Source organism: Somniosus microcephalus, chromosome 1, assembly GCF_052327205.1.
Source record: "Somniosus microcephalus isolate GS21.2 chromosome 1, FLI_Smic_1.0, whole genome shotgun sequence".
NCBI lineage: Eukaryota > Metazoa > Chordata > Chondrichthyes > Squaliformes > Somniosidae > Somniosus > Somniosus microcephalus.
The window spans coordinates 148,636,020-148,663,731 of NC_140987.1; the positions used below are offsets into that span (position 1 = coordinate 148,636,020).

The 27,712-nt window shown below is 46.3% G+C and overlaps 1 long non-coding RNA gene across 1 annotated transcript; it reads right to left on the minus strand.

Moving 5' to 3' along the window:
* Positions 1-8,974: 8,974 nt before the first annotated feature.
* Positions 8,975-15,351, minus strand: LOC147124404 (uncharacterized). Its single transcript, XR_015079892.1, has 2 exons — positions 15,198-15,351; positions 8,975-9,218 (listed from the first exon to the last, which is right to left on the minus strand). It is a non-coding gene; the product is annotated as an uncharacterized LOC147124404 (long non-coding RNA).
* Between the last annotated feature and the right edge of the window lie 12,361 nt (positions 15,352-27,712).

A 27,712-nucleotide genomic window follows, 5' to 3' on the forward strand; every position in this document is an offset into this window, starting at 1 on the left:
GGCCAAGATGTCTTTTAATCGTTCAAGTATTACGTCATCATCATTTTTTTTCTTACTGGTCACCGTCAGTGCCTGAATGGAGTGCCAGTCTAAACGTATCTTCCTGATCCATTCACGTCCCAACAGCGGTGGACCACCATCTTGCAGAACGTATAAATACAACTTCTGTATTTCCTTGCCGTTGTGTACAACAGGCACCTTTATTTTCCCTTTGGGGTATACTTTCTGCCCCATATATGTTTTCAACATAATGGATGTGTCTTTCAAAGGTATATGCGGAAATAGCCGCTCGTAATCCTGTCGACTTATGACGGTCAGAGCTGATCCTGTATCTAGCTCCATTTTAACTGGGGACCCCGCTATCATGAGGGTAACCCAAATGGTCTGGTAATCTTCTTTGGCAATTACATTATGTAATTTGAGACAGCTTAGTCTCTTGTTTCCAGAGTCGCTATCGCTCTTCTGGTCTTCGGAGCTACTGTCCGTCATCATTTGTACCTTTCTGTACTTTTCCTTATTGATTTTTTTCCTGTCCGTGGATTTTTTCTTTCCAGATCGGCATACACGTGCAATGTGTCCAATCTTTCCGCATTGCCTGCATGCTTTGTCCTTGAACCAGCAGTCCCTCTGGTCATGGGTGGATCTGCCGCAGCGATAACATCTCTCAAAACCCTGTGTCATTTCATGGGTGCCGAAGTCCTGTGGCTTTTGCTGTATCTCTGCAACTCCTCTTGCGGCTGCTTCGTATGATACAGCCACACTGAAAGCCTTGTCCAGTGTCAAATCTTTCTCAGAAAGTAGCCTTTTCTGTGTTCCTTCACTTAGGAGACCGCAGACAAATTTGTCTCGAAGAGAATCTGCCAGTGCTGCTCCGAATTGGCAGTGCTTTGACAGCTTCCTTAATTCGTTGAGGTAATCAGCGCTACTTTCATTCTTGTGCTGATTCCTCCTGAAGAATTTGAATTGTTCCGCTATTAGCAGCGGTGTTGGGTTTAAGTGCTCCTGTAGGGTATCAACAATCTCCTTAAAATTCTTGTCCCTCGGTTTGGCTGGAGTGATTAAGTTTCGTAACAGCCCGTATGTCCTTGCACCCATTAGATTTAGTAGTGATGCCTTTTTATCATCCTCTATTTCATTTGCTGTGCAATATACCTCCACTCTTTCCACATATGTGGTCCAATCCTCGATATCGTTATCGAAAGCAGTAATATTGCCAGTCTTAGGCATCCTGAAAAAAAATGGCGCCTCCCGTGCTTTCCTTTCTTCCCCGCAGAAAAAAAATGGCGCCTCCCGCGCATTCCCGCTGCTGACAACGCTGTTCTCCGCGGTTTTTATTTACACAGGTATTTATTTTTATTTTTTTTAATAGGTGGAGACTCGTTCCCGCCGGACTCTCTGGGACTTTTCCCTCCCTCTGCTTGGTCCGAACGCCGACCTGCTTTGCAGCGCCGGCCGTCTCCCGAGTGCTCCACCCTCTGTCTCTGTTTGCCTCCGCCTTCGCTGCTCAGCCCCGCTGCAGAGCCAGCCAATGGAGCCCCAGCCCGCCGCCCAGGAAGGATTATTGCAGTACCTGCCGCCAGCTCGGCTAGCTGGTGAAACCACAGTTTTTTTTTTCTTTCTTGTTTTTCTTCGACTTTCGTCTGAGGAATCGATCTCCTTGAGGTGCTGCCGAATTGCAGGTAAGTCCGTTTCCAATTCGTCGCCACTGTTGTATCCGTGTGTTAATGGAGACACGGAATGCAGGAGTTGGTTTCACAGGTGTTTACTGAACAAAGTCTGGAGGTGAACTAACAGATACAAGACACTATACAGACTTATATAGCCTGAGTGGCCATTACTGGTATTACAGTACACAGGGTGCTCTTAAAGGCACATACACCACAATGCTGAAATGAAAGCCACCACAAAACAAACATTTCAAACCACATTTATAAATCATTCAATTCAATACTACAAAACAAAGTCAACTAATCACACTTGTGCATTCCCTTAGTGCCTGTGTTCAGTGTGCCTTTGCCTGTCCTTGTGCTCCTACGAAGTGTTACTCCAGTGGCTGCAGCATGGCTGGTGGAAGGCTGCTGACTTTCACTGGGGGAGACTGCAGATGGCCTTGCAGGACGACCTCGAGCAGCTCTGAGCCTAGAAGGCCCAGCTGTAGACTGCACCACTTCGACATGGGCAGCAGCAGTCTGGGCTGGCTGGCTGACAGGCAACAGCAAGGGCACTGGCAGTGGTGAAAGTAAGAATCCTGTCACCCTGAGAGAAGACAGCAGGTTCTTGCTCCATGGAGCCACTGCCACTCCCCCGGTGCAGTGCCTCAGCAATCCTAGTAATCTGTTGGAGGACAGATTGCTGGACTGCTGTGACACCCTGCAAGCACCTTTCCACACTGGTAAACGCAGCCATGATGGCAGCAGTCTGAGCTTGTGTGGCAGCAAGCTGTGCCTGCATGAGAGCAGTCTGAGCTTCCACTGCAGCACTCAGACGTTGGGTCGCTTCCGCTTGTGCTGCAATACAAGCTGCGACATCGCCCATCACACCCAGCATCATGATTGGGTCCAATGGAGTTGGCCATCACTTCCATCCTGGAAATCATGGGCTCCAAAGTCTGCGCAAAGCCCTGTGCAAGGTTGAAGCCGGACTCCTCCCTGCTCCTTAACAGTGACAAGAGGCTCTTTGGCAGGCCTGCCAATGCACCAAGCATTTCTGTGTGCATGCCCATCACCCTCCTTCTGAAGGCTGCCTACTGAAGTCCTCATCTGAGTCCTCTGCAGCAGAACTCGTGTGCGACCTCACCCTCCGGGGAGCTGGCACTGTGCTACCCTTTCCTCCAGCCCTGGATGTAGGCCATTCATGCCCGATGACTCACCACATGCAGATTCTGGCTCTATACTACCCTCTAAAGTACGCGCAGTGCCAGTTTCTGAGCTGGTGGCTGTGAGTGTTGTTAGATCTGTGATTCTGAGAGTATGATGTTTTTCAATAACCACACGGATGCTGTAACTGAACAATCAACAGGTATTTACTGGAGTAGGGTAGTCTCAAGACTGGGGTACAGAGGCATGCTCAAGGCTTATATACAGGTGTGGTCACTGCCGGTACTACAGTATACAGGAGCTGTAAAAGTAGTTCTCTCTTAAAGGTACATACACTACAATTCCTCCCCTTTTAGATTAGTAGTACCCATAATATTCAAATAACAATGAACACTTTAACATATACATTAAACAACAATAGTCCATTTATAGATTCAGTCTTTGGGGCGGCTTCCTGATCCTTTCGGGATAGCGCCTTTCCTGAGGTTCTTGTTCTTGGTGCGGAGGTGATTCTGGCCCCTTTTCATCGGTTAGTTCATCGGGTTCCACTGCTACTGGTTCGGAGGTAGATGCTACCGGTATGTCGGGTTCATCCCCAGGTACGCAAGACATGGGGTTGACTCGCTCCTGTGACGCTAAGATCTGATCAACGTGGCATCTCACAATGTTCTCCCCGACATCCACTGCGTACATTAATGGCCCCTGCCGTGTGCATATCGTTCTGGGTTGCCATTTCTCTGTTCGGTAGTAACGGGCCAAGACTGGTTGTCCTACATTGAAGCTCCTTGTCGGCTTCTCATTGATGTGCTGGAATTGTTTATCCTCAACATTTCTTCGCACATTTACTCTAAGCAAATCCAGACGAGATCGCAACCTTCGGTTAAAGAACATCATGGCCGGGGTCTGGTTGGTAACTGCATGTGTCGCGTTTCGGTAGGCTAATAAGAAATTGTCCACCTTATGCTGTTGTGGAATTTCATTGTCGCACATGGCCTTTATCGCCTTCTTAAAGGTTTCATAGAGTCATAGAGCCATAGGCCTAGAAATTGAGTTTGCGCTGCGCCAGGGCTTTAGCGCCGGAAGTTAGCGCCGGCCCTAAGTCCCTTTGCGTGCGCCAGAAATTCAGTAGCGCCGCGCCCAAACGGCTGCCGGCGCTACTGAAGGGTTTTAGCGCCTGAAAACTGGCGCAACGCGCCGCATTGCGGCGCTATTCCGGCGCTGCGGCGCCCGCTGCGGTGCGGCAGGCTCGGGAAGTGCAGGCCTCCTCCTGCCGTTAAGGAGGAGCTGCCTGCACCCAGCCGCGGCCCGCGCAAATCTCTGCAAAAATGAGCCCGGCACCTCGGACAAGTGCCGGGCTTGCATCTGTTCCGGGGGGGGGGGGAGAAGTCCGGGGAGGGAGCTGCGGGCAGGCGGCCGGCGGGAAAGCGGCCGGCCGCCGCGCCTCCTGAAAGCGCCGGTGCAGACTCCGGCAACACTCGTTTGCCGGAGTCTTAGTTGCGGCTGCCACTGGCGAGGCGGCCGCAACTGAATTTCGGCTTGGGGCCGGGTTACCACGGCAACCGGGACGCTGCGCACACCGATGACGTCATCGGTGCCGGCGCAGCGCTACCGGTCTACCGCCGCGGAAGGGCCCCAGGCAATTTAGGAACCGGCGCCAATTGCAGCGCTAGGCCCTCTAGCGCCGCAAAATCGGTGCTAAGGGCACTGAATTTCTAGGCCATAGAGTTTTACAGCACAGAAAGAGGCCCTTCGGCCCATCGTGTCTGCGCCGCCCATCCATCCCTGTCCAGTCTAATCCCATTTTCCAGCATTTGGTCCATAGCCCTGTATGCAATGGCATTTCAAGTGCTCATCCAAATGCTTCTTGAATGTTGTGAGGGTTCCTGCCTCTACCATCCTTTTAGGCATTGAGTTCCACATTTCAACCACCCTCTGGGTGAAAAAGTTCCTCCTCAAATCCCCTCTAAATCTCCTGCCCCTTACCCTGAATCTATGCCCCCTTGTTATTGACCCCCCTACTAAGGGGAAAAGTTCCTCTTTGTCTACCCTGTACAAACCTCTCAGCCAATCCAATTGCGGCTGGATGATACGGGGCGGATGTGTAATGCCTTACCCCATTCCTTCTCAAATTTTCAAAATTCTTCGGACACAAACTGTGGTCCATTATTAGAGCAAATCTGCTCTGGCAAGCCGTTTCTGGCAAATATGGTCCATAGGACTGCAATCGTTTTCTCTGTAGTGGTTGAGGACATTTTTATCACCTCAGGCCACTTCGAATGAGCATCCACTGCTATTAAGAACATTGAGTCCATGAATGGACCAGCAAAATCAATATGCACCCATTGTCATGGAGAGGAGGGCCACTCCCATGGGTGTAGAGGGGCATGTGGTGGTGCATTTTGGACCTTCTGGCATCCTGAGCAGCTCTTGGTTAGGTCTTCGATTTGTTGATCGATTCCTGGCCACCACACATAAGGCCTAGCAAGGCTTTTCATTTTCACTCCCCCCAGATGACCTTCATGTAGCTCATTTAGCACTCTCTCCCTTAACTTGGGTGGAATCACCACTCTGGATCCACACATCACTGTCCCCTGGCATACTGACAGCTGTTCTCTTCTGGATGAGAATGCTGGCAACAGTGAGTCGCCATGTGTTGGCCATCCCCTCACCATCAAATCATATACCCGAGACAGCGTCAGGTCATTGCGGGTCTCCTTCTCTATATCCGCGTTCGTTACTGGCAATCGTTCAATTATTGACGAATAAAATATCTCGATAGGGCCCACTGCTGGTGCTTCCTCCACAGTAGGCAATGGCAGGCGCGATAGCCCATCAGCGAATCCATGCTGCTTCGTGCCTTTATATTCTATTTCATATTGATTCGCCCCTAGAAACAGGGACCATCTTTGTAACCATTGTACCGTCATCACTGGAACGCCCTTCTTAGGATTAAAGATGGAGACAAGTGGTTGGTGGTCAGTCAGCAAGGTGAACTTCTGCCCATGCAGATAGTGGTTGAATTTTTTTACTCCCCATACTAGGCTGAGGGCCTCCCTGTCAATCTGGGCGTAGTTGCGCTCGGCTGAGGTTAGTGACCGAGACGCAAAGGCTACTGGCCTCTCCAACCCGTCTGGGAATTTGTGCGACAGCACCACTCCAATATCATAGGGTGATGCATCACATGCCAAACGAATTGGTAGTGCTGGGTTGAAATGGGCCAACACCTCTTTTGATGTGATCAATTATTTACACTTCTGGAAAGCTCGTCTACGTTCGTCATTCCACTTCCATGGTACCCCTGTTTGTATTAGGGTGTTCAGTGGGTGTAATACCGTGGACAAATTTGGTAAGAACTTATGGTAGTAGTTTACCAGCCCGAGGAACGACCTCAGTTGTGACACATTTTCCGGTGCTGGAGCCTTGACTACTGCCTCAATCTTTTCAGGGGACTTATGTAACCCCTCTTCATCGATGACGTGGCCACAATACGAGATCTGCTTCTGGAAAAACTCGCACTTGTGGCGATTAGCTCGTAGCCCATATTCCTTTAATCTGGTGAGCACCTTCTCCAAGTTGGTGAGGTGATCACTGTCATTTTCGCCCGTGACCAGGATGTTGTCCAAATAACACTGGGTCCCTGGAATCCCTTGCAGGACTTGATCCATCACCCTTTGCCAAATAGCTGGAGCCGATGCTACCCCGAACACCAGCCGGTTGTATTGATAAAGACCTTTATGAGTGTTAATCGTAAGGTATTGTTTCGAGGCTTCTTCTACCTCCATTTGCAAGTACGCCTGGGCTAGATCAATTTTGGTGAAGCGTTTACCTCCAGATAGCGAGGCGAAAATATCCTCAATTCATGGAAGCGGATATTGTACCGTGTGAAGGATTGGGTTCACTGTCACCTTAAAATCCCCACAGATGCGGACCTTCTTTGGTTCCCCAGGCGTATTACTCAACGACCTCTTCATTACAGGAACGATGGGTGTAGCCCACTCGCTCCAGTCTACTTTGGACAGTACTCCTGAACATTCCAACCCTTCCAGCTCTGCTTCGACAGCTGGTCTGATCGCATAAGGCACTGGTCTGGCCTTAAGAAACTTTGGGCTTGCATTTTCCTCTATTTTAATCATTGCTGTTATGCCTTTTAGTGTTCCGAGTCCCTCCTGGAGCACTTCTTTTGCGTCAGTTAGCATTTTTGACAGTCGGCCAGGTGTGACGTCGTCATCCTTTTTGGCCTCAACCTTCAGTGCCTGTATGGCATGCCAATCTAGTTGTATCTTCTGGATCCATTCACGTCCTAGCAGTGGTGGTCCTCCATCTGGCAATACATATATATCCATTTTAGGTATTTCCTGGCCTTTATATATCACTTTCACCCTTATTTTTCCTTTGGGGTAGACTTTTTGCCCCGTGTACGTCTTCAAGACAATCTCTGTAGCTTTCAAGTGTATATGTGAAAATAGCCGCTTGTAGTCCCTTTGGTTTATGACTGTTAGGGCTGATCCTGTGTCCAATTCCATTTTCACTTGGACTCCGTCTATCTTGAGTGTAACCCAGATAGTCTGGTGATCCTCCATTTTGGTTACCTTATGTAGTTTCAGACAACCCAGCTCCTTGCTTCCGGAGTATGTGTCACTTTTCAGTTCGTCTGAACTACTGTCCATCACCTGGTGTACCTTTTTGTACTTCTCCTGTGGAGATTTCTTACTGTTGGTTTTCTTCCCAGACCTGCAGACTCTTGCTATGTGTCCTGCTTTTCCACACTGTCTGCACACTTGGTCCTTGAACCAACAATCCTTCTGGTCATGTGTTGTTCTGCCGCAGCGATAGCACTTCCCTGTTCCATAGGACATTTCATTGGTGCCATATTCTTGCGGTCTCCGTTGTATCTCTGCAGCACCCCTTGCGGCTGCTTCGTGTGATACTGCCATACTGAAAGCCTTGTCCAGCGTAAGATCCTTTTCTGATAGAAGCCATTTCTGGGTTCCTTCACTTTGCAGCCCACACACAAACTTGTCCCTTAACATATCTGCTAGTCCCGCTCCAAACTGGCAGTGTTTCGATAGCTTGCACAGTTCCGTTAGGTACTCAGCATTGCTTTCGTCTTTGTGTTGGTTCCTTTTATGGAACTTAAATCGTTCTGCTATCAGCAGTGGTGTGGGGTTTAAGTGGTCCTGTAGGATTTCTACTATGCTTTCGAAATTCTTGTTCACAGGCTTCTCTGGGGTTATTAGGTTTCCCAGTAACCCATAAGTTTTTGCACCCATGGAATTTAACAAAACCAGTGCTTTCCTAGCATCTGGCACTTCATTCGCCCTGCAGTACACCTCAATACGTTCTACATATGCCGCCCAATCTTCGACTTCATTGTCGAACATAGAGATACTGCCACTCTTCGGCATCCCTGGGTGTGATTTAACTGTCAAAAATGGCATCTCCCGTGCTTCCCCTTCTTCTCCGCTGGCACAAAATGGCGTCTCCCGTGCTTTCCTTCCTTCCCGCGCTCGCCCTTCTTCTCCACTGCGGCTTCTAAAAATGGCGTCTCCCACGCTCTTCCTTCTTCTCCGCAGCTCAATGGCGTCTCCCGCGCTCTCCCTTCTTCTCCCCGCGGACACTGTTCAGCCCTTGAGCCCTGGCTGTGCTCTGCACGTTCTTTTTTTTTTGTGTGCCTTTCCCGTTTCCGCCGCTCGGTCCTGAACCCGGCTGTTGCTTTACACTCTCTCTCTCCGTTTTGTTTTTCCTCGACGCCGCTCTGTTTTCAACCCCCGGCTGCGCCCTGTGCGCTTCACCCTCTGTCTTACCCCGTCGATGCTGCTTGGCTTTCTCTCCGCCGTCGGTCGGCTCCAGCCGCCGCTGTCCGGGAGGGGTCTGCGCTGTACCTGTCGTCAGTCTATTGCTGATTGTCATGGTTGGGGAACCAAGCCCGGCTTTCCACAGCCTCCCCTGCGATGTTCACTCTCGGCCAGACGACTGGGCGGTTTCTCGTGGTCGACGCCCGTGTTTCTGGCCTCGACTTTCTTCCACCGCCCTCCCGGAGCGAATCCTCGAAGGGAAATGCAGAGTTGCAGGTAGATTCGAATCGACACTTGTCGCCACTGTTAGATCCGTGATTCTGAGAGTATGATGTTTTTCAATAACCACACGGATGCTGTAACTGAACAATCAACAGGTATTTACTGGAGTAGGGTAGTCTCAAGACTGGGGTACAGAGGCATGCTCAAGGCTTATATACAGGTGTGGTCACTGCCGGTACTACAGCATACAGGAGCTGTAAAAGTAGTTCTCTCTTAAAGGTATATACACTACAAGTGTCAGATCGAGTGACGGTGTTTCTTCTTCTCCATCAACTCCCCTCTTGTTCTTCCTGTACTGACTGGGAAGCTTGGAGTTCTTGGGTATCTGAAAGGAGAAAGGCACAAGGTTAGGTTGTGGTGAGGGTGGGGTGGAAAGTAAGATACTTACACCATCAGCAGCTTGTAAATGAGAAGAGATTGTGGGATAAGGAAGAAGTGGGATGTGAGGAGGAGGATTAGGTATGAGCATTTCAATGGTTTCAGCTTCATCGATCGCCACGGCCTCTGTGATGGCCCCCCCCCAATACTGTCAAGCACAGTTTCCTCCAGCTGTGTCAGAATATGCAGCTGTGCCTGTCCCCCGCTGGTTAGCTACTGCTATCTCCTGTTATGCGCCACCTTGGCTTGCAAGAGAAAGGGAAGTGCATCAGTGAGTGTGGTGCAATGTGTTTGGGTGATGTGCCTGTCATGGTTGAATAGCTGGCAGCGTGTGAAAGGTGTGAGATGTGAGTGTGAGGCTTGCAGCAGTGGTAAGTGTGTGAGGGTGAAGTGAAGCTATGAATGTGAGGTATGAGTCACGATTGATGGAGATTGTTGGTAGGTGAGTGATGGGGTGTGGTGCATTAAGCAGTGTGTGAGGCTAGTGGTGCAGTTGGTGGGATATGGCATTTGAAGATGCATTCACTGACCTTGACCACTCGCGTGAAGTCATTAAACTTCTTTTGGCACTGGATCCAGCTTCTCAGGGAAAGACTGCTGGCAGTGACCACTTCAACTATCTGCTCCTACTTCCTCCTTTCTGGAGGGCCTCCTGGCCCCATGCAGGTAGAGGACCTGTCTCCTCCATTCTACCCCCTGCATTAAGACCTCCAGTGCTGCATCTAAGAAACTAGGGCCTAGAAATTCAGTTGGTAGCGCCAGCGATTAGCGCCTAAAGAGCCCGAGAATTGGGGCGTTACCCAATTTTCGGGCGGGCGCAGTGAATATAGCGCCACCTCCCATATTGAGTATCCTTTTAGCGCCGGCGCTAACTCTTTGCGCGTGCCCGTGGGCGCAGGCAGATCATGACGTCATTTCAGTGTGCAACGCCTTTTTGGCGCCCCGGACCGGATATTCGGTGGTGCCCGCAACCTTTCCGCCTGGCGCTATTAGTGACAGTGGGATGGAGCGTTCCCAGGCCCTTCTCGGACTCGGTGGGCGCTATTTAAAGGGGACAGCACTAGTATAAAAGCTGCAGCCATTTGGGCTGGCCATTCTGATTGTTGCTGGAGAGAGTTGCTGACCTTCTGTTGGACAGTACTTTTTTCATTGAGCCTTTGGAGGCACTGGCACTGGCAGCTTGAGGGCCCGGCTCCCGAGCTGGTGATGCAGCATCTGAAAGCAGGGAGGTGGAAGAGTGGCTTTAGCAAAAGGACAGGTTGGCAGCAAGGCATGCCAGATTGCGGCAAGGCTATGACATGGGTCCACAGTGAGAAAGCATGCTGGCGGGGGGAACAAGCGGAAGGAGACAGTTGTAAAAGGTGAGAACCTTACCATCGCTGTCAACAATGGGGTCGGCAGCTACAGTGGTTACAGGACCACTCAGATGTCCTCCAAGAATCTGGTGGACTCTCTCCTCGAGATCCGTGAGAGTGACCACTTGTGGAGGTCCTCCACCGGTGCGAAGCTGGTCTTTGCCAATCCTCGCCAGCTTGGACTGCAGGGGAAAGGAGGGGAAGTTATGTTACCTGATGACCTGAGTGATCATCTTATGCCCCCCATGGTGGAAGAGCCCTTACATGATGCCCTGAGTCAAATGTGCATGTGTGTGCCCAGAAAGGGCCATGGGTGCTTGCTGGCAGATGGCCAATGGGGCACAGGCCACCCTGTAGCCATAAAGTCAGGTGCAAATGAAGGGATGCAAAAGTTTGCAGAAACAACACCCACCCTCACGACCCGAGTGAGGTCGTTGAATTTCTTTCTGCATTGGACAGGGCTCCTGGTCACCATGCTGCTGGAGTTGACCCTCTGGCATACATCCCTCCAAGCTCGTCGGTAGTCCTTATGATTCAGCCTCCTGCCATTGTCTGGGTAGAGAACATCTCGCCGGCGCTCCACTGCGGCCACCAATTGCTCCAGAGCCTCATTGGTGAAGCGCTCTGCTCTCTGTCTCACCTTCTCCATCTGGTCCAAGTTTTTAGCGCCAGAGAAGGGCCTGCGCCGATTCTGAGGCCTGCAAGACGCAGAGTGTGGATGCTGAAGCTGACTGACCCACCCCTTTAAGAGCTGGCCGGCGCCTGGATGTCTCGTGGTCATTGGTAATTGAGAGCACCTGCGCTGCGCCCATCCGCTCCGATATTGGGTTGCGCCGGAAGTTTAGCCCCTTAGGAGTCCCGTGTAACGCCTGAACTCGCACCTCAATCACCTTTAGGGGCGATGCAACCCAATATCGCGCCAGGTGGCGATAAGTTGCGTCTGGCTATAAACTTTGCGCTGCGCCAATTCTAACGCCCCAAGCGGGGCTATACCCAATTTCTATGCCTAGGTGCCCTTTCCCTGCTCTGCGGAGCCATAACTGCCTGACAGTTGCCTTTAGAACAAGTACAATGAGGTGCTGAATTCAGAATGCATCTCCCCGTTAAGAAGTGCAGACTGTGTTTAAAAGTGGAGGCTAGCTTTAAATAGAGCTAGCCTCCCACCAGCTTGGACCCCCTGATGAGCACTCAGCCACTCAGCAGCGCTTTCATCACTGGGCTGCACACATCAATAATGTTAATTAGCAGGCAGCACGAATGTCACATGCTGCCTGCACTACTTACAACGGGCGGGGGCCAATGGCGCATCACGATCCCTGCGCCTGTTCTCGGGCCTACTTGAATTTTTAGCCCTAAATGTTTTCAGAAGCAGACCCAGCACAATCTGTTTGTTTTCATACATACTGAGCAGTACCCGGTCACAAATTTTATCCAAAGCTGATTTGTTAATTGTAAACTTATTCCCCTTGGTTAATCTTGTCACAGTATCTTACACTGGATAGTTTATGATGATTGATAATACAACTCATGGTGAGAAGTTTCATAATTTCTTTATTTTTCTCCCCCTTTCGATTTTCTCCCCTACACTTACAAAGGCACTGATTCCTTGTTGAGATTCAGCTGCGCAAGCACCGTCACCTTCTGGTATGTCACTCAAGGGGCTCCCGCTTCATCTGTGTATATATGGGCAGGCCATCTGACTGTGTGTCATCTTGGGTGAGTCTGACTCTCTCCTCATCCAGCAACCACACATGTGCACTTCCAAGAGGAGTCACCGGATAGTGATCAGGAACAGAAACACCGGCTGATTTTCCCTCCTCCTTGACCGAGTGGCACTGAGGCGAATGGTAGCAGTCACATCACTGCCCCGGCTGAAAAATAAGCACTCTCATTCTGGAAGATGGATTTGAATCCAATAACAAGTCTTCAGCAGCTTTAATTCATCAGTGACATGAGGCAATAACAGATGTGTCGCCTTTGTGTTCATTAACAAATAATGGAAGCAACTAGAAGCATTGCAGCTGGTCTATGCCAGTTCCTGTAGGATCTGAAAATGAAACTCATTTGGTTAAATTGTGCACTAATTCAGCTTTCACTGACCCATTCTAATCAAATCACAGCTCTCCAGCTCATGCTGAGCCTAAAGGTGATTTGAATAGCAGTATTTTAATTTGGTAGAAAATGACTACTAATATATTATTATATAGTTTCAGGCACTCACTTACTTTGTGTACATTTTTCGAAAAACAAATGAAGGTAAAAACAGATGAAGTGATTGCCAGGCTATTAAAGCACAGCTTCCTGTTGACTAGCTGGCAGAAACCCTACAAAGCCACTGAAACATGATAAAATGGAATAGTGAATACATTGGAAGCTTCCAACACTCTTCGAGGCAGGCTTGTTTGAAAGTAAAAATGTTAGGACTGACATCTAACGCATGCTGCAAATCTGCCTCTCTTTTATCTGTGCCTGTAAAGTCTTCAGATTAAGAAATGTTAAATATTGTTGTTCGTTCCTGCATCTGTTTTGAAATCTCCTTTTATCATGATTGAAAATTTTGAAATAAATCCAAAGCAGACATCTGTGCTGTGATCTCAGATGTAATTCTAATTTCCCCCCGGATCACACTATGTTACTCAGCATTAGCAGTGGAGCCTTAAAACACAGTGTATAGGAAATCCAATGAATACTCAAGGTATTATACAATCGCCCATGTTTTAATTATTTCATTTTTTTTTAAATGACAGCCTGAGAGGATAATAAATGCATACATAATCTGAATAGTTGTAACTAATTTGAATTCACAAAACTATTAAAATTCTCATCTTGCTCTGAGCATTTCTAGGTTAATAATATAATTTACAACAAAACAGAACTATTTTTGCTTTTGTTTCAATATTCTTTCCTTTTTTTCCACCCCTCTTCATTCACATTTAACTTGTTGGATTACATGAGACTAAAATGGTTTTCTTCTCCATGCTGTCACACAGTCTCCTCACTGGGACAGGCGGCAACTTTGAAATTTTAATGACCAGGCTGATTGGTCCTCTGGAATCAGCCAATAGAAATGGGAGCAAGCCATGTGCTGAGTAAAATTGCTTTAAAATTGACTAGTCGGTCATTAGAAAGATAAACTGCAGCTTTACAATGTGGTGCTGCAGTTAGATGCTGCTGATTTGATTTAATGTCCCTGTTCTGGATAAACTCTGCAAAATGTGAACAACAGGATGTGAACAGAATCTGAGTTAGTTTAGATTTACTTGCAAAAATCTGAATTTTAGCAACATTTTGATACAGGTGGCCTGTCTTTTTAAGAACATTTGCACACCAAAGTTACAATGATGCATTTTGCTTTTTCTCATGAATTCTGCAGGTGTATTTTGTATTTAGCTACCACAAATCAAATCTGCCAGGTTTATTTCACACAGAGTACTGGTACTGACAACTGGAAGGCAGTGATTGTCAGTTTGGTGATTTCAATGTATTCTTTGTTTTGCAATTTTAAATTATCTTATGTGTTGTTGTGTGTCCTCAATGGTCATCTGATGCTATAAATCCCCTTATTAAAGATAAAAAGTAGGACTTGCGCTTTTCGCGACCTCAGGACGTCCCGAAGCGTTTTACAGCCAATGAAGTACTTTTGAAGTATATTCCCACATTAAAACAATGACTCCACTCCAAAAGTACTTCATTGGCTGTAAAGCGTTTTGAGAAGTCTGGTGGTCGTGAAAGGCGCTATATAAATGCAAGTCTTTCTTTCGCTGTTGTAATGTAAGAAACACGGCAGCAAGGTCCCACAAACAGCAATGTGATAATGACCAGATCATCTGTTTTAGTGAGTGGTTGAAGGATTAATATTGGCCAGGACACCGGGGAGAACTTTGCTGCTCGTCTTCGAAATAATGCCATGAGATCTTTTACGTCCACTGAGAGGGCAGACGGGGCCTCACTTTAACGTCTCATCCGAAGGACAGTGCCATGCTGCAGAATCAGCCTAGATTTTGTGCTCAAGTCTCTGGAATGGGATTTGGATCCCACAACTTTCTGACTCAGAGGCGAGAGTGCTACCACGGAGCCACAGCCGCTCTTGCTCTGTCTATCCAAGGTGGTCTGCTGGAGGTATCAGACCCTCTCTACTGCCAGAGGGGCTCTCCCTCCAAGCTTCTAATATACACCCCAAATTACTTGGATTTTAGTCAGACTGTCTGAAAGTTAACTATCTCTGGTCCAAATTAACTGGAATGCACCTTCCAAAAAACAGCTCTGTTCTTTTCACACAACTGTACCCAATACAACACCAGCAAAAATGGAACCTACAGTCATATTCTACAAACTCAACGGCAATCGGAAACAATGAAGGAATTCACAGAACCTAATGTTCATTTAGATTGTTAAAAGAATGGTTGAAAACTTTGAGATAAATAATTCAAAGAATTTGTGAAGTGTTTTGATCTGATGATAAAGGCCTGAGAGTGCAGCTGCACAAATCCAGCAGATAGACTCACAGGAGAGGATTTGCTTGAGTCAGCTACACCGCCAGCTAGAATAAATTGCTTAGGTTCCAGACTCACAATTGTTTTGTTGTGCGCTTCCTTTCAACTCCCTATTATGTCTCCTGATTCTGTTATATAAACAGACTGCTTCTCAGGGTTCATCCACTTCCATTTGCAATGTTCAGTTTGCAAGGCTTTACAAGGTCTGGACTGAAAAATAAAACAGAAACAATCGATGATCATGATTGTGAAGAAAAGGAACTTGAAGTGTCATTTTCCAGAGCTCAGCCAATCATATGCAAAAGGAGGTGAGCTTGTCACAGACTGAAACTCCATGGTTAAGGGCCTGATGCTATTATCTACATTCACACAGCAGTACAAAGAGTAATCCAGGGGGAGGGCAAAAAACATTTCTGCAAGACTTAGACGGTTCAGCATCTCCTCACAACAAGGTTCAGTGTCCTTCCTATTTTCCTAATGAAAAATGTTTCAAGGACACAACTCGGCAGCTTATTGTTACAAATGGTCTCTTCACAGCTCTACCGTCTTACAGGAAGGAATTCACATATGTTATACTGAGATTCATTCAGTTCTAAATAAACATTTTGGAATTTTAAGCAAACGCACATGAAACACAATTTCCACTCCAAATATTTGTTTCCAAATGGCTAGAAATGATTTAAATCTCTTGGGTGGATAGCAAATTTCATAGAATAACAGTCATATGCTGAGGCACATTCCAGAACTATATTCAGGACGTCTAAAATAATATTTTAATTTCAAACATCTTCGCCCATCCCAATCAAGCTGTTTGGCCACTATATTAAAAATCACTGAAACAAGGATTTAACTTAAAAAAAAGTGATATTACTTATTCAAAGAATGCCATATTTTTTTCCAGTTCATTGCCAAACTAGTGTTTTGTAGCTTAGTGGCAACAATATTTTGAAAGCCCTATTTAATACACGTTCTGTATTGTGTACCAGAAAGGAATGTTGGAATTATTCTTTCTACTTTGGTTTTAGTGCCAATGTCTACACCACCATGGTTTTTTAATACTACTCATTTTAAGGAAGACTTTCAAAATATTGGATCTTCTCCACTATAATAACATCTATCACATGCAGGGCTGTAAACAAAACCATATTTTTTAACTGATGAGGTGAAAACCCCCTGACATTTTTTTTGATGGAGTATTAAAGTATCCTCCATCCTAGGTTACAACAGTGACTACACTTCAAAATACTTAATTGATTGTAAAGTGCTTTGGGATGTCCTGAAGTCGTGATAGCACAATATAAATACAAGCTACTTCTTTTTTGCTTGCTTATAATAACCAAAATAAAATGAAAAGTACTAAATTATTTGTTGTACACTTGTGGTGAGAAAAATGAAACAGCCATGCAGATTTTGCAGCAAAACTCATTATCTACATACAGGGAAAAAAAATAATCTCTCACTATTCTCCAGATTTTGGCATTTGTCAAGTTTGATTTCAAAATAGATGCACCAGCAGACATGATGATCATTGGTCCACATGACTGATGTTATTAATATAATGGAGTCTTCCCCTTAACCCACATTCAGTAATTATTGTGATATTGTGGCAATAGGGTAAGAAGTACTAACAAAGAGAGGAAAAAAGAGGCAACAAGGAGAAAGAAAGAAAAAAATGGCATTTGGCAGAATGTCACCATCAAGTAAAAAACACACAGCCCAGAAAACAGAGTGAAAGGGAAAATGTAAAAAAAACAGGGCCTTTTCCACACACCAGTTTTGTACTAGGTTTCAACTGGGCTGTACTGGGGGTGAAAGAGACTTGCGTTGCTCCATGGAGCAAGCTTTATTATATGCATTTGAGATATTCAGGGGAGGGTGGGCGGGGTATCCTGTGTGCTCTGGAAATTGTGATGCCTTGCTTCATTGCATTAAGCTCATTCAGGTGCTCTCAAAAAAGTTGGAGATGAGGTGAATTACATTAATTTTTAAGCTCCAAAACACTTAGGGGGAGAAATTCGGTTGTTAGCGCCACCGATTAACGCCTAAAGAGGCCGAGAAGTGGGGCACTAGCCAATTTCCGGGTGGGCGCAAGGCGCCTAGCGCCTCGCCCCATATTGAGCATGCATTTAGCGCCGGCGCTAAATCTTAGCGCCCGCTCATGGGCGCAGGCTGATTATGACGTCATTTGAGTGTGCAACGCCTTTTGGGTGCCCCGGACCGGAAATTCAGTGGCGCCCCCCTCCGTAGCGCCTGGCGCTAATAGTGACAGCTTACCTGGACCTTACCAAGTCGCTCTCGGGCTGGAGGAGCGTTATTTAAAGGGGACTGGTGTGGTTTAAAAGCGGCAGCCATTTTTGGAGCACAACTTCCTCAAGAGCTACAAAGAGTTGCTGAGCTGCACACTGAGAGCCATTTGACCACTGAGCCAGCGCAGGCAGACGATCTTCAGCCTTCTGACCATCACCTTGCTGTTGGTGAGCCTTGACAACAGGGAACCTTCCTGTGGGCACTTATTATGGGGGCTGCATTGGAGGGGAACGTCCTGCTGCTGAATCATCTGGAAAGGGCACTGAGACGCTGGGAGAGGGGGACGGGCATGGCCAGACGGAGGAGGGCCAACAGACGTTGCCACAGCAGACCTTACGCTGGCAGGGTTTTCCGACATCAGTTTTCCTACATGAACATGCCAGAGGAGCAGTGTGTCAGAAGGCTGCGATTTAGAAAGGAGGTGGTGACTGAGCTGTGCCAGCTGCTTCAGCCAGATCTGCAGCCTCAGATAAGGTGCAGGACATCTCTGTCAATGGCTGAGAAGATGCCTGCTGGCCTGAACTTCTACACGAGCGGCTCTTCTCAGGCTGCACGTCAGAGGCTGATCAGAAGTTGCTTCTAGGCCCCTCTCACGGAATGCTTGCTGCCATTCCAAGAACAGGAATGGAACCGGTCTGATACCCCCAAGCCTGTGAAGGGCAACATGCATGTAAATAGAAGGCATGGCCATTGTAAATGAAGAAAGTGTTTCATTACACAAAATGTGGTTCCTTCAAACATGAGAAAGCTATGGCAACAGAAAGCAAAACTAATACACTGACACATAACTGCCTCTCACACCCGGGAGACTGTCCAAAACATAAATCACATTCCGACCATCTTCCTTGGCCTTGATTCCACTGCGCCAACCAAAGCATCCAATGCCCCATCAGTGAGGCATTCCGCCCTCTGCCTCACCCTTTCCATGTCTTGCTAGGCTGGTGCGCCACAGGTAGGCTCCCACCGCTTTGAAGGCCTACAAGGCAGTGAGTGTGTCTGGTGATGCCAATTGACCTGCCCCTTTAAGAGCTGTCCGGCGCCAGTGTGTCTCAGGGAAAGTGATTATTGACAGCACCCTCGCTGCACCCCGCCGCTGCGAAATTGGGTTGCGCCGCCGGGTTAGCGCCTTAAGAGTAGCGTGCAGCGCCTGATTTAGCGCCGCAATCACCTTTAGGGGCGCTGCAACCCAATATCGCGCTAGGTGGCGCTAAATTGCGCCTGGCACTAAACTTTGCGCATCGCCAGGACTAGCACCCCAAACGTGGCTATACCGAATTTCTAGGCCATAGTGTTACAGTGGTTGGCACTGTATCCAATCAGTACAACTAGATAGCTTGTAATGATAAAGCAGCACATCCCCACTCATCGGTCTGTCTGGCAACTGGGGGGGGGGGGATTGATTTTCAGCAATCAACACACTGTGCACATCTGTCATCCAAAGGTCATCCTCATAAAAGGCTACATAAAGCAGCACTTTTCAGCACTGAAGCATCGTACATACTTCTGTATGCATGAAATGTTTATTCACTATTGCTTGGTAAGCAGGAATAAATTCATCCTGAATATTTGTCAGCTAGGAAATTGAATGGCTGGCTGACAGAGCAGAGTGCTACTGCTGTATAGAAAAAATGAATCAGTCAGTGAAACGAATGAGCTCGCATTGAATCAGCACAGTCCAAAAGCATTAGCATTACAGGTTCACTTGACATCTTGTGATTTCGAAGAGTCTTTTCCAATTCACACGAAATCCTGCATACAGAACAGATCTGATATGATAATTAGCAGATAACAGTAATTAGGGTGCTATAAATACAGGGAGAGTACCTGCATTTTTCTCCATTTGAAATTCTTTGTGCTATTTGTTTCAAATCCCAAGCGATCAAGCTGACTTGCATTGGAGTGTAACATAAATTTCCTGATGGGATACTCTGAATCCTCAGCCAATTTTAAGGCATACAGCCTAACTGCTTATCTTCAGATCTCTGTGTCAAATGGACTGTCATCTTCTGGGCCTATTCTCTTTGGCACAAAGCAGCAGCTGCTGATAGATATTGGCAGGAACTGATAAAAAAATTCCCTTCACACAGCTGAGGATGTGAATCTTCAAAGGAATAAAGGCTTGATTTTAGTGACTGTGAACTTTGGCTCCTGGATAGCTTGCATTTCTTTGAGGTTCAAAAATGAAAACTGGCATTCTGTTTGATAAGTGATATCTGAAGCTGTACTTGTTTCTCTTTGTTTGTTATAATCGGCAGGAAATTTTATCCAATGTCAAGACTACATGTTTGGAGTCTGTAAAAGTACAATGCAGCCACAACAAAGGTACAAGTCATGTGATGCTGGATTATTAACTGATAAACTAATACCATATGCATATTGCTTTAATGTTTGACTCCGCTCAGTGGCAAATCTGAGCCACCGCAAGTAGAGACGGCAATGTGTGCAGACTGTAGTATCTCACTGCAGGGGTAGGAACATCAGAAGGCAGCGACCTGCTGATTGGTACTTTGTGTCTTCTAGTGACATGCCAAATTGGAGATCTAGCAATCCACCTGTCCACTTATCAGTTCAATTTCACAGGCCTGTGTGCTTGGGGAATGTTCAGTTCCCCAGCGCAAAGGAGAGGAAAAAGAGGCAGAGATGCACGATGCTGGTTCTCCACCCTCTTCCTGGGAATTTCCTGGTGGTAGGATGGAGTGCTATCCCCTGGAGCAGGCACACATGTTGTGCAGCCAAGGCCCTGACAGGGACTTCCATCTCATTATTTTACAGGTACACCAGCTGGTGCTAAAACACAGGGGCACCCAGAAGAATTTGTCGGTAGTCCTTATGCCTCAACCCTCAGATCAGAGGATCTGAGGGGGCCAGGCAGCAAGACCAGGAAAACCTAAAAGGTAAGTAGCCCTAATTTTTTTTACAGGTCCTTAACAGATCTATGAAACTGGTTGTCGTTTAAATGGCAGCCAGTAAGCCTCACAAATAAGAGCCACTATGGCGGCAGGCCTCACAGCAGTTGAATTTCTGGGCCTCTACTTCCCAACACAGGCCATTGACCAGGGTAGGTCTGCGTATGGGGAATGTCAGGCCAATAGTAATGATGTAAAGCTGGAAATGCAGGCAGGTTCAATCACGTCAGACAGAGTGCGATTCCAACACTGGGGAAAGGAATACCAAGGCCAATTATTTAAAAAATGGCATTACAATGTGGAATACTGTGTTACTCTAGCAGCTGTTAATGGTAATCTGGGCATTACACTTTTGTCCAGTACTGAAAGAGCGCTGCACTATTGGAGGTGCCTCTTTTGAATTAGACATTAGACCGATCTGCCCTATCAGATGGACAAAGAAGATCCCATTGGGCTATTTTCAGGGGAGTTCACCCAGCCAACATTTATCCCTCAACCATTCTCACTAAAACAGATTATCTGATCATTTATCTCATTGCTGTTTGTGGGACCTTGCTGTGTGCCAAATTAGCTGCCGTGTTTCTTACATTATAATAGTGACCAGATTTTAAAAGTGCTTCTTTGGCCCTGAAGCACTTTGGGAGGTCCAGAGGTCATGATAGGCACTATATAAATGTAAGTTCCTTCTTTACCCACTGAAAAATAAATGGGTTAAATGCTGTTTTGTCCAGTATGCATTCCTCAGGGAGATACTATGTGATAGAGCAGTCCATCATATTTGACTGCAATGTGATGAGGCAAGCACTAGCGAGCACAGAGTTGGTACAGGTTTTATTCCTATTATGTTCAGTTCCTGATCTGAGGTTTATGAACAGGGACTGGGATTTTCATTGCAAGGGAGGAGAGAAGATCAGGTGGTAACATCTTATCAAATTCATCCCAAGAAACTTGCCCAAAAATCTGAGGTCAGCTGCAAGTAAAATTGGGAAAGTCAAGGGGCTCGATTTTCCCAGCCCCGAGAAGGCGGGTTTGGAGGCGTGTGAGTTGCTAAAATCACCAAAACTGGCGGGCGGGCCCGTTCCCGTCTCCATCCCGCCTCCGAGCTATTTTCCCAAGTGCGTGTTTTCTGACCCGCTTTCCATCCCGCCTACAAGAGGCGGGATAGGCCGTTACAGCCCTTAACAACCACTTAATTGCCTCTATAATCCCATTTTGAGAGGCCTTTCCGATTTCCCCCATCCTACATGCCTCCTCTGGAACACGCCAGGTAATCTTGGTGGCCTCACTAGTGGATTGCTTACAAACAGCTGCAGCTTCGCCATTACGAAGGAGTTTTCACCTATGATCATTTGCAGGTGGTAAAACTTTGTTCTTTCAGGTCTGGGGGAACTTTTAGCAGGCATACTCAGTGTTGTGGAAGTTTGGAGCCTGACACCCATCTCCAGTGTGACCTTCTTGGAAACCCCTCTCCCCACCTTGACTAAGCGCTCCCTCAACTGAGGCATATACCAGAAGCATGGCGACCATTTAATTCCTTTCCTCCTGGACATCAGATTCAGATGAAGACCAGCCACGGCAGCAGCAGAACCATCAGCAATAGCAGCACCAACAGCAGAAACATCAACAGGTGCGCTAAGCTGCTAGTCACCCACCTGAAGATGCACAGGCCAGAAGGCGCCTGAGCACCACCATATTGCTGCATGGGATGCAAGGGATGCACTCATCCTGGCCAGATTTGCTTAGCCTGCACAATCAAACACATTAGTCTCGCTCCTTCTTACCAGATCATCGACAATGGAGAAGAACCTACGGAATCCTATCACTCTGACCACCATTCTGATAATCGCAAGGCGCCCTAAGCCCTCAATGTGAAAGTCCCATTTGCGAAATGACACAGGCCACAACTTCAACAGTTTGCCATCAAAACACTTTATAATACAATCACAATGATGGCTTGTCCAAAAACAAAACAACACAGCACCCAAGTGACTACCCATGTGACTACTTGTGCTTTATCTTCCTCTTACGCGTGCTCCTACGTGGTGCTTCCCCTGTGGCTTCAGCAGATGTGGAGGCTCCTTGCTCACTCTCGCTGCTCCTGTCTCGACGCTTTTGGCGGGCATCATCTGGGGTGGCGAACCTGTGCCGGCTCGCCAACAGTCTGCTGCTCCTATGGCTGTGCAGGGGCTGAAACGCCCATCTCACTTAGGTGAGGACTCTGGTGGGACTCTGACCGAGAGCTTTGCTGTGGCATGGTCATGTGAGCATGTGGAGAGGAGCCCCCACTTCCTTGTTGTCTGCCACCAACATCCCTCTCATGGGTCAGCCCCACTTCACAGCACCTTGCTGCCCTGCAGGGGAGCCTTGTGAAGGGATAATTACTAGTTCTAGCCCTTTTTGGGCTACCCCAGATCAGGCATATTCCCCAGACGTTCACCTTCAACTAAAGTTAGAGATAGCCAAATTCTATAAGACACTTAATTGGGTCTAAAGGTCCAGACTATCCTTCCCTAAATGAAAGGAATAACTTAAAGATGTTACCATCCTCCAGATAGCAATTTTAATAAGTTTAACTAGACTGTAACCTTCTGGATATTATGAGGGTCCGAAAAACTCCCCCAGAATTCTGCAACTCCTCACCAAAGAGTGTACAGAGATTGAGTTCACGAGTTTGATACAGAAGTACTATGTGAGACAATTCTAAAAATATATAGATTTATTAAAGAACCAACATGCAGTTAACAGCTGGTGAGTCAATCACAACTTTAACAGTTCTAAAAACAAATAGCTTACAGTTCTTATTCTCAGAGATCCTTATTCTCAAATCTTAACTTTGTTACATTATTTAATTTCTTACTTATTTCTAATCCAGGATATCCACCAAAATCAAATAAAAGTACCTTTTTGATCCCCGAGACTCAAAGAGTTAAAAACTTACAGAGCCAGCCTCTGAAGACTGAGAATCACTTTGCCCCTTTCAGCAACTTCTGACTTCTTATTTGAAAGTTCTATATTTTATACCCTATTTTCAGTGGTATTTCCTTTGAAGTTTTCTGCTGATGTAAGCTAATTATCTCTAGTCATCTTTCTGTTGACTTCTTTCTATTCTTACTGTCAATTCAGCTGTTAGCTTACAGAATTCTCTCTGCTGTGTAGGTATTCAAAACTTATCATAAAAACGGTTATAACAGATGTATCTACTTGATGCCATTTTTACGAAGGCCTTCTATTCAATTCTTAAATCACCTTAACTGGTTGTAAGCAGACTTTGCGTCTCCTATGTGTTCCAAGTTCAATACAAAAACAATGTGATTGCTTGGTGCATCTATTGATGTCATATCTACAAAGTCTTCTGTTTGTATCTTTTACAACATGTAAATTAAAAACACTTCAACCGAGTACATGATTGTCTTCCTAGCTATCTCAGTTGGTTGTATTACAGACTCATGTCTCCTGTCTTTCATTTGATGTCATATTTATGAAGGCATATGGTTCTTTAATGTTCTGTGTTTCTGTTTTCCGAAGTGTTGGTTTATAACACCTTAACATTATACCATTGTGCTCTTTCATGTGCCTGTTTACAAAGTGTTGGTTTAAAACAATTTAACTGGGTTATAATATTGTGTTCTTCCCAAAGCTCAGGCTTTCTGGAAGCTCCAACCCTTTGCTTCAATAGTTCCTTTGTTTCAGTGTCAACAACCAATTCCCATTTCAAAAGCCTGTATTCTGTTTACAGCTTTGTGTTACCAACTTATCTTATCTCAAAAGCCTGTATTTACAGCTTTGTGTCGTTGAGGCTTTTAGATTTTTAAACCCAGTTTTTCATGTTTTAATAAAGTCAGAATTCTGTTCATAGGATGGTGTATTTTTCTGAATAGGTATGGCTCATTCCTTTACACCCCCCCCCCCTTGACCAAAAAATGAGCTCAAAACATCAGGGCAGAGTTTGGTCAATGTTACTAATAAGGTTACAATAGCATATTAATTTCACAAGATTCACAATTATGTGCTACATGAATATTCCTTTTAAGTCATCCTAGGACAATGTTTTGCCTTATTTTAGATTGAACACAATTTAAAAGGATGATAAGTACATAGTCATGCAATTAGCGAAACAACATGTACTTAGAATGTCCAATCGGCAGATGTATGTTCCGTAGAGGTGAGTTATTCATACGAGTCAAGGAGACGTCATTTGAAACTAGTTGAAGTTTGACACACTGTTCCTTTGATCCGGCATGTGTACAGATGCGTGTTTTCGTAAAGGCCTTGCCAGGCACTCAATTAATTCCTTCTTCATCCGCGGTGTCTTCCTCCTTCATTGAAGTAACTCGTTGATATTTCCTTGTTTCGGTCGTTGCTTTTTGCGATTCCAATTCCTGATGTGTTGCCAAGCAACATGTGGAAGAGCCGACGACACCATCTGACTGACCGTCGTCAGTAATTCGATCGCATCCATTTCCTGTGTCGTGCTCCAAGCTGGGTCTTGAAAGACGGTGTACGACTGCACCTTGTATTGTTCCTCCTTTTCGGTATCCCACAGGACATCTTTTGATATTGTCTATGGAGACAGTTTTAAGAATATGCTTGCCATTCGGCTGGTTAGTATGTATTTGAACTGTTCTTTCGTTGATAACAGAATGTATTTGAACAGGTTTTTTCCACTTCGGTCTTAAACCAGGTTTTTGCTCGAACTTCTTTTCCTATACCCATTCTCCTACTATGGGTTGCCATGCTTTATTTGTCAATTTTTTCTGCCTATTTGCCTCCCTTATCCTCTGATCAATTCAATGAATCTCTGTTACTTCTTTTTTTAAATCTAACTGTTGCTGTCGGGTCAAGGACTCAGAGTGTGTAGAGGCAATAAAAGAACTATGGGTAAGCAGTGTATTCATCTCAACCCCATACATCAGATAATATGGAGTTTTAGGGGACACTGTCTCTGATGCAGATGCAGGCACATTATTGAGTGATAACTGTACCTCCGGAATGATGGTGGTCCACTTATTCCCCCTGATTCTCAACAGTTTGACCAATAGCTTTTTTACTTCCTGGTTTTTACATTCTACCAGCCCCACTGATTGCGGATGTCGTGGCGTGCTGTGCTCTAACCCAATCCCCCTTTGTTCGCAGTAGTCTTTGAAGACCTTGGAGACAAAGGCTTCACCTTGATCAGAGTGTAAGATTTTGGGTGCACCAGCTACAGTAATTATATCAGAAATAGCAGTGGCAAGTGCGTTTTCCAAAACAGTTTTTGTGTGGACCAGCCAGCAGAAGGAAGTGCATCCATCTATACAAATGAGAACATGTCTATATCCCAAAGATGTGGGAAGTCAGTAAAGAATTTTCCCATTGGCTCATCAGCTTTCACAGGAGCCAATGGTGGTGGCTTAATTAGTGATGACTTATTGGTTAAATAGCATGGCTCACAATTTGCCACGTATGTTTTACAGGCTTTACCACCACTATAAGGGGGTCAATTTGCAGAATGTGCTTGACTTATGCCCTTGTGAGCTTCTTTTACAAGCTGTTCTCGTTTGTGTCTCGGGGGTACCTCTCGGTTTCCCTTGGGCAACTCTCGGTTTCCCTTGGGCAACTTAACTAGCACAATACCTGGAGGGGTTTCTGAGTAAAAGTACTTTGGTAGATATCCTGGTGGATTCTCTTTTGTTGGGTCTAATAGCTGAATCAGTTCCCCATCCTGATTCGCTGTCCGTTCTGCCCTACTGATTACACTAACATTGGCAGGCCCCTCTCGAGGGGGTGTCATGCAGACCGAACGTTTCGCTTGTTCGTCTGCAAGGCTGTTTCCTTTTGTGTGTACTGTCCCAGTGGTATGCCCATTTACATGAATGACCTGACAATTCTGTTTCTCCATTCTCGAACAGAGAAGTCTTCCCACAATGACTTATGTTTTATGGGTTTACCCTTATGATTGGTAAAATTCGTTTGTTCCCAGAAAACTAGATCTTGGTTATATCCTCTTTTACAGTAGTCACTATCCGTGCAGATTAGTATGGATTTAATAGGGTCTGCCTTCTCTAAAGCATACCGTAATGCTGCGGCTTCAGCATATTGCGCTGTCTTATGGCCAAGGGGTATAGACAGTAATTCTGGATAAAAAGAATAGGAATCTCGAAAAGTCCCTACTACTATCCCCATCCCAGCTGAGGATTGTTGGGAAGTCTCTTTTTTAAATCGTCATTGACGAACCATCACAGTAAATGACTTGATGGCTCTCTGTAAGCGGTCTCATAGGTATTTGTCTGATTCCCTCCTCCGTATCATCATCCTCCATGATGGGGAGATGCTCTAAGTCCATTTCCGGGAGAGGAATTTAAAAATGAGTGTAGGATCATTCAAGAACGATGCCCATTTATCATATCAGATCTGGGTGGTGTAGGGGGTTTCTCTTGCTCGTTCTGGTCTCCTGCCAGGCTTCGTGCAAGAATTACCCTTGAGTGGTGCGACCCACTCCCCCTACGGTTCTAGACCTTGGACTTAGATGCAGAGAACTGTAGTGCAGAGAAAGGACTCAATAGACCAGGTTGAATAGCACGAAATGGATGCTTTTATTTTTAAACAGTTTGAAGCATTACAAAATACATGTCATAGGCACAGATTAAAGTAACTACAATCATGCACAAATTTATGAACTTGACTCTATGGAAATGGGGAACACACGGCACGTCGTAAAAGGGGAAACACATTATGATTTAACCTTACTCCCTCCCCTAATACCTAAACTAAGTTTTGACTTGAGGAACTCGGGATCATGCTCACCACTATCAGAATCACAAAAGGAGGGGTTCACAGCCTTTCTGGCACAGCTTTCCGTCGTCACGTGGATTTGGAAACTTCTGGCGCAGCTTGTTTTTCTCTCTCTCTCAGGCGATGAGGCAGTGGACACAGCCTCGGTGAGCGCTCGTCATGGCTGAAATCCACCAAGTCTGTTGTGGATTTGGGTTCATGGAACAGAACAACACCTCGATGGGATGTTGAGGCACGGAAGTGCTAGGCCCGGAGTGTCCTTTTCTCCGGCCTGGATCGTCGTTTTCCCGAGGGTGTCTTCTCCTTCGGCCTGGGTCGTCGATGATCTCCCGACAACAGCACCCGGGCCACCCTCATCGTCTTCCCGTCGTGGCCGAGCCTTGTCTGGCTGAACACCCACCACGTTGTCCCTTCCGAAATGTCCGTCCGAAACTTCCTGATCGAATTCTGAAGCTACCGAGGTAGAAGAGGCGCTGATGGACTTTTCAAAATCCATATTTATACCCTTTTGGGACAGTCTTATCTCCCGCCAAATCATAGTCCTGTCTTTGTATTAATTTTGGCTGGCAGAAATCTCTGCAGGGGCGCTTTGTCTTGTAACGGGAGCCG